General features: G+C 40.7%; 1 protein-coding gene across 1 annotated transcript in view; it reads right to left on the bottom strand.

Moving 5' to 3' along the window:
* LOC141116688 (Fc receptor-like protein 5) overlaps positions 1 to 14,854 on the bottom strand; it is a 151,060-nt gene that overhangs the window by 38,947 nt on the left and 97,259 nt on the right. The window lies entirely within an intron of this gene.

The raw sequence follows: 14,854 nt of genomic DNA, 5'->3' as shown, positions 1-14,854 counted from the left end.
CTCAAAATTTTTGGGGGGGGCGCAAACAAACTGAACAATTCTGAAAAAAACCCCCATCAATTACAGCCTCACTGTGCCATCAAACGCAGCCACTGTGCCCATCAATTGCCACCACTGTACCATCAAACACAGCCACTGTGCCATCAAATGCTCCCACTGTGCCATCAAATGCTCCCACTGTGCCCCATCAAATGCTGCCAGTGTTCCCCCCCCCCTGCCTGTCCGCCATCTGCCCGGCACTTACCCTATCTCGGTGGGGCAGCAGGTGATGGCGGCAAGTGGTGTCCTCCATGCTTCTCGATGCTCCTCGATGTCTTCTCCCATTCTCTCTTCCCATCCTCTGCTATGATTGGACGCCTGATAGGCATCCAATCACAGCGCCTGTCGTTTCAGCCAATCAGGTAACAGACCCGAGCACCTGATTGGCGGAGAGGCAGTTCAGTGTTAGGAAAGTGAATATTCATTCGCTTTTCTAACACAGCTGGGTGAACTGCAAGCGCCAAGCATGGCGCTCGCTGTTTACCTTTTTTAACACCTATTAGAGCCTATGGCTCTAATCAGGTGCTTCAAAAAAAAAATACCCTGACGCTGTAATGCATGAATCTATCTATTGGTGATAGAGGGGTGACTGGAGAGAGGGGGCAGCGCCTGTGCACCCTTATGGACGCACCGCCACTGCCCGTGACCCAGAATCAGCTGACAGTTGAGCAGTCACTGAGCAGCTTCAGGCTCTGGAAGGATCCTGACTACATTGTTGGGATCCACCCAGCTGCCTGATTGACAGCTGGCTCCTGCTCTCAGTGTGCAGCTGAGAACCAAAGCCACCTGCGACCACCCTTATCCAGCCGGTGCATGTTGGAGGGGCAGAGCGGAGAGCGATAACTGACAGTCACTGCTCTCTGCTCCAGGAATACCAAAAACTGAGCAATCAGCAGTCATGTGATCACTCAGTTCTTGGGTGGGCCAACAAGGGACAATGGCTGCATCAGACCGACATAGCAGTATGGAGGTGAGTATGTATGTTTATTATTTTAAGTCCACACTTCTCCTTTAAAGGCAAGAGGGAACTCACCGCACTTCATTTTCAAAGCCTTGCATACATGTGATTGTAGGACCAGTGTAGTATTTCAATCAGAGGTTGGTTTTTATTAATACAATGGTGAGGGTACTCACTTCACTTACAAGAAAAACACACAGAAAACTTATCTCCTACGAGCGGCGAGCTCGTTTGCATATATCAGTCTTGGATGCCTATCCCATCCCTACGCGTGATGTCACGGTCACGTGACTTCATCAGGGGATAAAGGGAGGCATCATAGGTGTCCTTAAATAGTATCTCCTATTAAGTTCAATGGGTGGCCATTTTCCCGTAGCTCTATATAGTTATAGTATTGATGGCCATTTTCCAGGAGTTTATGGGCGCCGCCATTTTCTAGGTGGTCTATCACTACATAATCCAGCCGCCAATCACAGCCTGTTTGATACCAGAAGGGGCATGGCCAATACCCAGATCTTACATGGGATGGGTGTGGCATTAATCTAAGAGAAGGGAGAACTGTCAGCAGAGTATCAAAAGCTGAGATACATACTAAGGGTGCTGACATGATGGACTGACATCACAAAAACGCAATAAAACAATCTTGCAAAATATGATATATTTTCGGAAATGACCAAAAAATAGCAGTATTGAAAAATAGAAAAATAAAAAATAAAAATATGTTAAAATAATTTTATTAATTAAAAAATATATTAAAAAAGTGTATCTATGGCGAACGGGTCCGGATAGACTGCAGCACTGACAAGTAATATCAAGTAAAATCACACAGGCAAAAGATTTAAAACTTAACCTGCTACAATAAATGAGGGTCAAATAAGTCTCACAAAAATAAAATTAAAATAAATGAGCAGGATAGGTGACCGCACGGTAAAAGGGGGGGGAGGGGGGAGAGAGGAGGGGGAGGGGGGAAGGGAAAAACAAAGAGCACACCGAGAAGTAATAAAAAATCTAAAAATCGCTAAACCAGCATGGGGGGAAAAGACGCATAATTAAAAGTCGCTAAGAAAGCAATTGAGGTCAAATTCGATATTGAGGCCTCTGGGCGAGAAAGTATCTAATGTAATGATTGATAGCTGGCTCCTGCTCTCAGTGTGCAGCTGAAAACCGAAGCCACCTGCGACCACCCTTCTCCAGCCGGTGCATGTTGGAGGGGCAGAGCGGAGAGCGATAACTGACAGTCACTGCTCTCTGCTCCAGGAATACCAAAAACTGAGCAATCAGCAGTCATGTTATCACTGAGTTCTTGGGTGGACCAACAAGGGACAATGGCCGACATAGCAGTATGGAGGTGAGTATGTATGTTTATTATTTTAAGTCCACACTTCTCCTTTAAAGGCAAGAGGGAAGTCACCGCACTTCATTTTCAAAGCCTTGCATACATGTGATTGTAGGCCCAGTCCCTAGAAAAATTCTGCAGCAGGCCCTAAATCAGGGACCCTGCCTCCCAGTAGGGTTCCCAGTGCCAGGCTACCCCTACCTTCGGAAACTCCATCACCGACCACCACCATTTCCAAGCTGACTGCTTTTCCTTCTTAACATTCCTCACTACTTAACCTTGTGAGTAACCATAATGCACACTTCCTACCACAACCTCAAGGGATAACTTAAGATGGTACTCTTCATTCCCCAGTTCTTTATTACACTGTGAGCATACACTGATTTCCTCTTTCTCAAGTAACTCAGACCAGACAATTCCTAAACCAGTAATTTCTTTACTGCATAAAAGTTAGATCACAGTTCTTTGGCAATTCTATGACAATACATCCAGTGTAACATCCTGAATGAGCTTCACATACTCACTTCCCTCATCGTACACACTATTCAGGGCTTAGGCTGCATTGTTTTTAGTGGTACTGTCCATAACCTTAAGATAGTATTAAACCCTTTCCATGAAAAAGTGGTAATAGTCTGATATGCAGAACCCATCCCAGGATCCCGTTAATGGGAAACTACTCTGTTAAATGGATTCACATAGCTGCAGAGGTTGTCCTCACATTTCCCACCCATGCATGGAAAGCCTCGAGGTCTGGTCTCCTCCTACATAAATTTCTTCAGAAGGAGGAGGTGAGTCATGCAGGGGAAGACACATCCCTGCACAGAATTAGCAGAGCATTAACCCTTCCTTAGTCGTACATAAATTTACCTAATTTACCAAAGTAGACAAATTGCCTACAACCATATTTATAAGGGTTGGCTGAAGGCCAGCAGATATCTTCTTGAAATCCAAAGATGGTGGAGTCATAGCAATGTTGAGATCTTTGATATTCTCCCCAACTCAGTCAATGCACTAATAAAGTCCATGTACTGTTGAAATTCCATTCCCTTTTCGCTATAGAAATGAGAATGTTTGTAGTCCTGGGCACAGAGATTATACAACATTATACTACTTCTCTTGAAGCCTAAGTTTAGTCTATTGAACATCTCTGGAGAGTGGAGAATGACTGTCCACCAACGGTACCACTCCAACCTGACTGAGCTAGAGCAAAATTGTAAAGAAGAATGGCAAAAAATCCTTCAATCCAAGTGTTCAAAGCTTGTCGTGTTATACCCAAAAATACTTGAAGCTGCAATTGCTGTAGTGGTGTAGTATAGTGTAGCTTGAGTAAGTGTCAGAATTTCAGCACTATGGGCATTTCCATCAAGCATGTTGATGATACATTCAAATAAACGTTTATTTCAATTGTGTGCAAATTGTGGCTAACCCGCGCTGTTTTTGAATAGTTTTCTATTACTGCATTACTGTAAAGCTATTAACAAAATTATAATCAATGCCCCAAACTCCTTCTTTCTCATAAACGTTACAATCAAAACAAATGTATAGTATTATTGTATTTATGGCACATTATAATGATAAATATGTCCAGTATCAGCTCTGTACTTACCAGATCTTCCCAGGTTTAAAGCTGAAAAGCCAAAATGCACTTTTTAGAAAATATTATGTACAGTACATGTCATTAAAACATACAGAATCTCAATCAATTTTCATTCTTTCATTATCAGTTAGAAATTAATATACATTTTCTTTATAACAAGGATGTTGCTAGGATCCCTATGTTCTCAGGTCACCAGAAGAAGACTGACACTCTCTCCTATGTGACAAGTAGACATTGCAAAAACTAAGTCTGTGGTTTAGAAAGGTTGGGTTAGGCGACCAGACCTTATATTGCCATTCGGCATTCACTGCCTTTATATTCACACCATAATCCCCCTTACACATTGAGTGGACATGTTCATTTACCCATCAGATCATTCCATGCATTCATCATAACCCCCTTACTAAGCCTCTTCTATTTTGCTAATGTAGCCACCAGCCAACCCACCACCATCATTATCTTTAGGAATCTTATTTGATTCAGCAGCTAGACCCTTCCCATTCCTCCTTAAGTAATTCCAGTCAATCAGTCATCAGACTTGAACTATGAAACCACATTTTCAACTTTACTAAGCTGGACACCCTCATTCAGCTCCCTTATGGAGTGATCAGACCCCCACCCCTGTATAAGCCAAGGGGTAGAAGTATAATTCTAGGATGTACTTGGAAAAAGAATATAGCTTAAAACAATGACATGAGACAAGGGGCACTCAGCAGTAAACTCAGTACATACACCCTGGTACCCAACCATAGCATTGCCCTGACCTTTAACTAAACTTTTCACCCTACAGATAACACTCAGCTGCCTTTATTATTGGCAATTAAAACAAAACTCTTCTGAAAATTACATTTGTCCTTCTGATTCATTTAGATAAATGGGAAACTTCTAATCTGCGTGACAAGACCACAAACAGAGCTTACAATCGATACTTATAAAGCTGCAATGGTCAAGAAATGTTCCTCCCAGATACCTTTTGTAGCTCCTTTCTGTGACATGTAATCCACTATCACTGAGAGCGAGTTATACTAAACAATTGTAACATAATGTGAAACCTGGAGACCATGGCAGCATTTTGTATATACCGAAGCCTATCTCAATGAGTTTACACAACCTGTGTGACACGTTTTGATCTACCTGTGAGAGTCCTACTTTTCTCCTCTGATTTACAACTTGGCTTTTCTATTTCTTCTTCTCTCTTCCCTCCCTTCTTCCCCCTTCCCTCACTTTCTTTTATTCTTCCTTCCCCTACCTCCCCGCTTTCTCTCTACCCTCCTTGGCCATGTGACCATTTGCTGCATATGTATACCAGTATGTTTTCCTGTGTATCCATCTTTATCAGCAGCATCATGATTTGTTTTTGTGTGTGCTCCCCTATCCAGAACTATTTATATGTCTTGTTTATTTGTATTTCATTACACATTTCTGAAGGTGTAATTTTCTATGTTAATTAGGCCGCCTTTGGAAATGCTATATTATCTGATTATGACTGTACTATCACAAGATGAAGTGCTCAAGCTGCTTGATCCACCATTTTCATCACCGTTTACCATCCAAGACTACTCTGTATGTCAGTTCCTTTTGTTTTCATTGACTTTTGTATGATGCAATTTGCTGCTCATAAAAGGAATTGCAAAAAAAAAAAAGTAACATAATGTATTTCTCATGGAACAAGATAACTCATATGCCCTGTACACACGGTCAGATTTTCCGACGGAAAATGTGTGATAGGACCTTGTTGTCGGAAATTCCGACCGTGTGTAGGCTCCATCACACATTTTCCATCGGATTTTCCGACACACAAAGTTTGAGAGCAGGATATAAAATTTTCCGACAACAAAATCCGTTGTCGGAAATTCCGATCGTGTGTACACAAATCCAACGGACAAAGTTCCACACATGCTCAGAATAAATAAAGAGATGAAAGCTATTGGCCACTGCCCCGTTTATAGTCCCGACGTACGTGTTTTACGTCACCGCGTTCAGGACGATCCGATTTTCCGACAACTTTGTGTGACCGTGTGTATGCAAGACAAGTTTGAGCCAACATCCGTCGGAAAAAATCCTAGGATTTTGTTGTTGGAATGTCCGAACAAAGTCCGACCGTGTGTACGGGGCATTAGAGTGCCCATTGGATGGTGAATATGATGTAAGTAGATGAAGAAGAGACGTCACTATACTTTGTCCACAAGAGATGCAAATATAATGAGTGTGTTTTTTATAGAGCCTCCAACAGGCTCATAGTAATGAGTTATTTTGTGTGTGTCAAACGATCTTGAAGGAAAGACACTCAGCTGATACTCAGCAGATAATATAAAGAATTAAAATCGTTCTACTTACAGAGGAACAAGATGGCGAGGGAGACAGACATGGTAGCCGGGACCTGCAAGTTGTGACTGTCTCTCGGAGAAGCAGAAGTTATGATCATCTTCTGCCTTCCTGAGTGTTATTTATAGACATTTCACAAGAGTTAAAACCCATCTGTCATATCCAATCCAAGTTTAGTGTAACTAGTTCTGTTATGAGTGCTCTACCTGATATGATAGTCTAAACACATCTCATATCACATTTTAAGGTGAACTTGTACCCAAGATTGCTGATCTAGATGGATTATATGATACTGAGGACCTTGCTTGGTGTCCAGTGTTAGTTATATTGTCACTTTGGCAAGGTATGGCTTCCATTGCTGAATAGTAAACTCATGTTACACCATCTGGGCACCATATGGGCACTCCTTGGGTGTAGATGTACTGATAAGAATAATATAAACAAGAACCACACTTCACCAACTTCACCATTGCTCCTTCTTCACAGGTACAATACTAGGCTAGGAAATTGACTCTCCCTGGAATAGTCACATTTTCTAGCAAGTTTAAAGGCACATTGTAAGTGAATAAAACATAATTTACAAGGGAAAGCGTTGCTAGTCAACATTGAAAGTACTCCATACTACATATAAAAGGTAGGATTTAAATGATACTCCAAATGTGAAACTGTGGCAGCATTATCGCATGTAGAGAAATCTAGAAAACCAATATGGACAATGTGGGATTGTAAAAAGATGTCACCCAGGAGATCAGATATGTGCATGATACACGATAACATGTGAATATAAAAATGTAAAAATGTTATTATATAGCAAAAATAGTAAAAATGGGGTAAAGAACACCCCTAAATGAATATAAAACCAACACATATTTTGTAAATACAATGCCCCCTAAGAGGAGGGTAATATTGTGCCAACGTGTTTCATTGGAGCAGCTTCGTCAGGACACTGGCACAATCAATAGATCTTCCATATATCCATCAAAAATGAGTCTAGGAAGATAAGTAAACACACAATCAACACCATAAGTACAGGCAAAACATGTTTATATACGCAAACAAGCAAACAAACAATCAGACAATACACAAACAAATATATATATTTACTATTGGTATACATTATTTGTTTTACAAATAAACATTTAATATTTCCTGATTAAAAATAGGAATTAAATGTATTTATTGTATTATTTTATTTATGGAAGGTAAAGGCATAACCAAAAGTTTATACAGAACAGCAAAACATGTGTAAAGACAATATTGGAAACAAAACCAGAAATCTCTCCTGCGCTCGGGTATTAAGTTCCTCAATGTGTGGTATGACCAAATGCCTCAGTGGTAATTGCCGTCTTGCAGCTCTCCTCAGAATAATGGGTATTCATAGACTACAGAAAAAGAAAGAAAGGAGGGCGCACTGACCTAGTGCATTACCACTGGTAACATTTATTAAAAAAGTTAAAACAGCAAATGAATACACACAAACGAGCATGAAATATCAGGCATAGACAATAGCTGCAGGTGAGCAGAATCAAACGTCAAAAAACCTGGACCAGACATCGGGTAGATGAGGCAATGGCTGACGCGTTTCAGGGGAGAACCCCTTTCTTCAGAGCCTAGACGGGTAATGGCTGCTCACATGTGAGAGCTCCTCTATATATGTGTGTGTGTGTATGTGTAGCTGTGGAATGCACACACATATATATAGAGGAGCTCTCACATGTGAGAAGCCATTACCCGTCTAGGCTCTGAAGAAAGGTGTTCTCCCCTGAAACGCGTCAGCCATTGCCTCATCTACCCGATGTCTGGTCCAGGTTTTTTGACGTTTGATTCTGCTCACCTGCAGCTATTGTCTATGCCTGATATTTCATGCTCGTTTGTGAGTATTCATTTGCAGTTTTAACTTTTTTAATAAATGTTACCAGTGATAATGCACTAGGTCGGTGCACCCTCCTTTCTTTCTTTTTCTAAAGACAATATTGAACAGGTACATATTTCCCAAGGTACAGTGTGACCTCCTTCATTACTAGCTGTTTCATAGACATTGGCAAGCTGTCCTTGAGCAAAGTTCACACTACTGCCCTGCAAGATGTCTAATCTTAGATTTCGCCAGTGAAGGGCACAACACAAAAATTACCCCACACACAATTTTCCTAATTTTGAGAAACAGAAATTAAAAAGAGGGACTAAGTAAGAACCCGAAACAACAAGGAGGAGGGATAGAAAGAAAATAAAGGGGGGGGGGGAGAAAAACAGAGTAGAGGAAGGGAAGGTGACTCCCCATCACCCTGCCTAGGTGGGACAAGATGTTAATAATCCTTTGTAAGTAGTGGAGAATTAAAACTGGGTCCAATAAACCCACATCTTGTGAAAACTTTCCCTTCTCTGATGCAGAGACATGGTTATGTCCTCCATATGCATAAGATAATTCACAGCAGTCACCCAATGGCCTATCATAGATGTCGTGATTGGTTTCCAATTATTAGGAATACAAGTCCTGGCTGCATTTAAGAGGAGAATCACCAGGGTGCGGTAGTATTTAGATTTTGATAATGCGCTAAGATAAAGCAGACATGTGGCAGGGGTGCCTGCAAGGGATAGTTCCAGTTTCAGGATCAAGTCATATACCTTTACCCAGAAAGGGCAAATCCCCAGACATTCCCAAAATATATGAAATAAAGTTCCCTGAGGATCTCCACATTTCCAGGTGTTAGAGATGATATCTGGGAACATTGTACCCTAACAGGAATCCTATACCATCTAGTTAACAATTTATAGCTTTACTCTTGGAGTCTAGAGGATATAAAAGATTTTTGTGCAAAAAAAAGATGTAATCCCTTTTAAAATTTTTGGGAAGATTATTTTTCCATTCTGACAGAAAGGGGGGCACATAATGCTCAGGAGGAGTGGTCAGGGCAACAAAAGTCATTAACAGACCACGTTTGAGAGGGGCCAGATCCTTGCAGCTTAATTCAAAAGGTGACAGGTCAGGGGGTTCCTCCTGTTTAGGTTGGACAGAGAGTAGAATATGTCTGAGGGGGTACATCTGTCAAACTGGCAATGGAGGGTCATGGGTTGAATTGCAAGAATGCTCTTCCAACCAGCCTAATCCCTGAAGTACAGCAATCTGATAATGTTTGAGTTAGGATAAGAATGGAACCTGGAGTCTTGGCAGCCTGGGGGGAAATCAGGGTTACCAATCACCAGTGAGTTGACCAATGCATTGAAGGCACCTTGGTGAGCTTTTAGGGCAACTTTAAGGGTATATCCTATTGTCAGTTGCTTGCTTGCTAATAGAGATTGGTCTTGGCCCTGGTAACCAAGAGAGCATACGAAGCAGGAGGGGAGACATAGACTGCTCTAGAATTACCCAGCGTTTAGTCTTAATATGTTTACACAAGTCTAAAATCCTGTTAAGATGAATTGCTCGATGGAAGAGGACCGGGTCAGGGAAACTGATGCCACCACAGAGTTTAGGGTAGCTAAGAATTTTAGCTTTTTTTTTGTTGGAGGTACAGTCCACCCAGAGAAACTGAGAGATATCTCTTCTGGCCGAGTGCAGGAAGGTAGGAGGGATAAAAATCGAAAGGGTTTACAGGAGGTAAGCGTGGCAATACATTCATTTTTAAAATACTATTTCTCCCAAACCACTTGTGTGAAAGGGACCACCATTTCTAAATATCTCTACTGATAGTAACCAGTATTGGGAGAAGATTCTCTGTGAAAATTTGTGAAAAGGTCAGGGTCAAGTAAATGTTGAGATATTTATGCTTCCCAGTAGCCCACGTCAATGGGAAGTTTTCCTGAATAGTTTGGAGTCTCCCGGAAGAGAGATTGACATTCAGTGCCTCGGATTTGTCAGATTGATCTAGTAGTTAGATAAAAATTTTATTTTACAATGAATCAGTCAATATCTTATTTCTCAAAACAATGGGTAATACAGAGCTATCAAAAATAGGGAGGTCTTTCACTTTTGTGGCTATATATCCAGCCAGGGCTTTTTATCATCCGGTGGGATCATTCTGTCAAGCTTCCACCACCAAAAATGGAATCGATCACACGTGAGCCTCAAAAAGAAATAAGGCCTCCATAGTGTAAAATCTTCAATGTTTATAAAATTAGATTGCACTGACCTCAAGGAATGTAATCTTTGGCATAAAAATTCAAGCCGGCCGGCTAATAATAGCAGCCTGTGTATTGGAACTTGCACAAATGCGGTGACGTCAGCACATCGCTCTTCCCTACGTGTTTCATCAAAGATGAGGTCGTTTCTGGAAGGTGAGGTTCATAAATGAATTACTTGTAGAATTGTCAAAACAAGATCCAACATGGAACTTAACTAGAAAATGACAGGTAGGACACGCCCTTCTGAGGAAGCTGCTGAGCAGCTGTGAAACACGGTAAGGACTACTAGGTTGGATGTACAGCATGGAGCTCCTCTGGCATAACACAGTTGCTCCTTCTTGGCACTAAAACTGGCTCAGTTACATATCTAGTGAGTGGTAAAACACATGGGACAACATGAGACAATATACTACATGTACTTTGTCCCATAGTGGACAGAACTTTAAAATTATTATTATTATTATTATTAATGATGTATATAGCGCTAACAGTTTACGCAGCGCTTCACCATGTAGAGGGGGGACAGCACAATTACAGTACAATACAGAAGGGACAGGAGGGCCCTGCTCGTAAAGCTTACATTCTAAAGGGAGGGGGTGGTGGTACAAAAGGTAATAGATGCAGGGAATGATTTGATGGGCTTGTTAAGTGGGTGTGGGATAAGCTTCCTTGAATAAGTGAGTTTTCAGGGATCTCCTAAAGGTGGGCAGGTTAGGGGCTGATCGGATATTTGAGGACATGGAATTCCAGAGGATGGGAGAGTCTCTGGAGAAGTCCTGAAGAGGAGCATGAGAGGAGGTAACAAGGGAGCTAGAGAGCAGGAGGTCCTGGGAGGAGTGGAGGGGATGATTTGGGTGATATCTGCAGATGAGGTTGGTGATGTAGCTGGGGGCGCGATGTTGTGGATGGCCTTGTATGTAGTGGTTAGCATAAAAATTATAATGATAAATATAAAATTAAAAATAAAAATTATAATGATAGATCTTTATCTCTTTAGGAAAGAAACTCATTTTGCCATTATATTAAAGTTATAAACTTGCAATGACTTTTACTCTTTATCTTTAGAAGGCATTAGCTCTAATTTTTGAGTGCAGTTAAATTTGAAAGCATGGTAAAGGATCCCTAAAGCATAATGGGTAACCCAAAGAGCAGCTGTCTGATTTGAGGCTTATTGTGTCTGTATGAAATCTTGGATAGAAACAACTGATAAAGGAGCTGTCACTGCTCATTCACTTGTGCTAATGTCAGCTTTGATTATTGAGATCTGTGGCTGTTCTTTTTTAGTCCTGACCATTCTACAAAAAAAAATTATATATTTATTAAATGTAATCTCTAACAACAAGTAGTGTATTTGTTAGATAAATGAACAATTACAGGCAGTGTACAATGCATACTGTATCTGGTAGTAACAAAAAACAAGCTACAAATATGATCAGAAACAGAAATATCCCAAAGACATAAATGCAGCATATCAATATAAATCACGGGTACATCAGAAAGGCACACTTCCTGCTTAACAGTAAAGAAAGAAGACTGCTCCCCACCAGGAGTCTGAATCATATGTATCCAACTGACAGAAAGAGGAAAGGGCTAGAAATACTGTATGTCTCCAGACCTAAACCCTATTGAGCATCTGTGGGGCATCCTCAAACATCAAGTGGAGGAGCGCAAGATCTCTAACATCCACCAGTTCCATAATGTCGTCATGGAGGAGTGGAAGAGGACTCCAGTGGTAACCTGTGAAGCTCTGGTGAACTCCATGCCCAAGAGGGTTAAGACAGTGCTGGAAAATAATGGTGGCCACACAAAATATTGACACTTTGGGCCCTATTTGGACATTTTTACTTAGGGGTGTTCTCACTTTTGTTGCCAGCGGTTTAGACATTAATGGCTGTGTGTTGAGTTATTTTGAGGGGAAATTTACACTGTTATACAAGCTGTACACTCACTACTTTACATTGTAGCAAAGTGTCATTTCTTCAGTGTTGTCACATGAAAAGATAGAATAAAATATTTACAAAAATGTGAGAGGTGTATTCACTTTTGTGAGATACAGTATGTGTTGCAGATCTTATCTTAGTTTTTTCACGAAAACCACTTTATTTCCTTCTTGACAAGCTCTCCTCAACGTGTGATCTTAGTGACCACTTCTGCTTTATCCACAACTTACTATATTCAGTATAAAAGCTTGGTAGATTTGTTTCTCATATGTTTTCAGATTAACTATTTCCGGACCACCCCACAGAGATATATTGCTGCAGGGTGGTTGTTCTGCGCTGGATCACTTATCTGATACGTGACCTGGGCTCCTGGGTAGGGTGTGTGCCACCCTGATTGTGTTGTGATTTATTACAGCACAAGCCGAGCAGAGGGTTACCAAAGACATGTAGCTGAATACATATTGGCCTAAATTCATGAAGAAATTTGATTGAGTTTTCTATTGGATATGTTTTATAGCAGAAAATACTGGTTGTGAGGGGGGGGGTGAAACCTTCTGGAGGTCAAGTGGTTAATACCAATATTTTTGTGAATATTAATTTATTTTTAAAAATGCTGAGGTTCCTTTAAATTCAACCAAGACCATTTCCCTATAAACTTAGATGTTTCATTGAGGTGCTCAGATTCCTAGAACTTCTTCTTCTTCTCTACCACTTGTTGTGGAAGTAGATGACACATACAGCAGCAGATAATACAAATCCAGAGAGCACCAGTCGTAATATATTCTGTGCCGTGTAATCTGAGGAGAGAATCAGTGATGAAAGTTATTTGATTTTTACATTGCAATTTTGAAATATTATAAAAATTGGTTATGAAAGGCCTTGATACGTTTCCTTCTCATTGAACAGAAGAAATATTGTTGTTTTATGTTCCAATAATACAGTATGTTCTAATATATTCCGTTAATAGGAAGAGACGTGACACAGGAAGAAACAAAACTGAACTGAGAGATAAGTGTGTCACCCCCCTCCAGAGGAGCGTAAGTCAAAAGATTGGCTGACCAAGATTACAAATCCATTGGCAGGCAAACTGTTAAAAAGATGTATTTCAACTGTGTATTTAACTTTATGTTTTAAATTAGAAGACCTTTTACAATAATTTTTTTCTCCAGTGTCCTCACGTTATAGAGTTAAACAAGTACATATTTTTTATTAGAGCATGAAATGTTACTGTCAGAACCTGGATCACCTGCTGGTCGCACAGTGGTTCCCAGAGCGGAAGGTTCTAGTTCTGGTTTCCACCAGCAGGTGTCTCCCAGCATCATCAGTCTCCACCTGATGCTGGCTGCTGGGAAGGTATTTAGTCCCTCCTCTACCAGTACCTCTCACTTCAGTGTTTTGCTCTGCTAGCCAGATACTGCTTGCTATTAGGGATGAGCCGAAAATCCCCCCGGTTGGGTTCGCAACAGAACATGCGAACAGGCAAAAAATTTGAGCGATTGCTGTTAAAGTCTATGAGACACAAACGTGAAAAAACAAAATTGCTCATTTTAAAGGCTTATATGCAAGTTATTGCCATAAAAAGTGTTTGGGGACCTGGGTCCTGCCCCAGGGGACATGTATCAATGCAAAAAAAAGTTTTAAAAACATCAGGAGCAGTGATTTTAATGCTTAAAGTGAAACAATAAAAATGAAATATTCCTTTAAATATCATGCCTGGGGGGTGTACTTAGTCTGCCTGTAAAGTAGCGCATTTTCCTGTGTTCATAACAGTACCACAGCAAAATTACATTTCTAAAGGAAAAAATGTAATTTAAATGTAATGTATTGTCGGATCCCAGAAAAAGGACACAGAGTAATAACCCAGCGCCAGTGATAGACCACCCGGAGAGTTTAGAACAACACATGTGCTGTATAACATGTATGATAGGTATATTTCACACAGCCCTTACATAATGTAGAAAGTGGAGACCATCAAAAATGACCCATGCAGCCAGACGAACCGTAACTGGTAGAAACAGATTATAACAAGAACAACACGTATAGTCCAGCGCCCCGGATATTTTTGAAAAGCAAAATGCAACAGACATATAAAATTATATGTTTTAATAGACCAGTGGTAAACCAGTCATAAGGATAATCTAGGGTAACAGTAGTAACTACTAGTGAAACCAGGTTAAAAAGCACTGTTGTATAAAAAACACATTAATGCAAAACCACACAATAACACAGTTTTAAAACATAACAACCAAATTCTCACAGTTGTAGAAATAGTAAATGTATATATATATATAGCACTTAACATCAGCATGTGCTTGAATAGGAGGACAGTCAGCTAAGAACAGCAGGAGGCCAACACTGGAGATCCATCCAATTGTGTCCCACAGGAAACACTGGGTAAATGGTAAAACACAGGCTCCAAACAGATGACAGTAGGCAAGATGAAGGGGATGAAAAAAAGTAATCACAAACAGAAGGAAGGCTCAAATCTACCTCGTTCCTTGGGGAGGTTGGCGTCATGTGGGGGGGGGCTTCCTTGCACA

The sequence above is a fragment of the Aquarana catesbeiana genome, linkage group LG13 (genome assembly GCF_042186555.1).
Source record: "Aquarana catesbeiana isolate 2022-GZ linkage group LG13, ASM4218655v1, whole genome shotgun sequence".
NCBI classification, from domain to species: Eukaryota; Metazoa; Chordata; class Amphibia; order Anura; family Ranidae; genus Aquarana; species Aquarana catesbeiana.
Note: the sequence above shows the minus strand (reverse complement) of the source record. Positions and strands in the feature narration are given on the sequence as shown.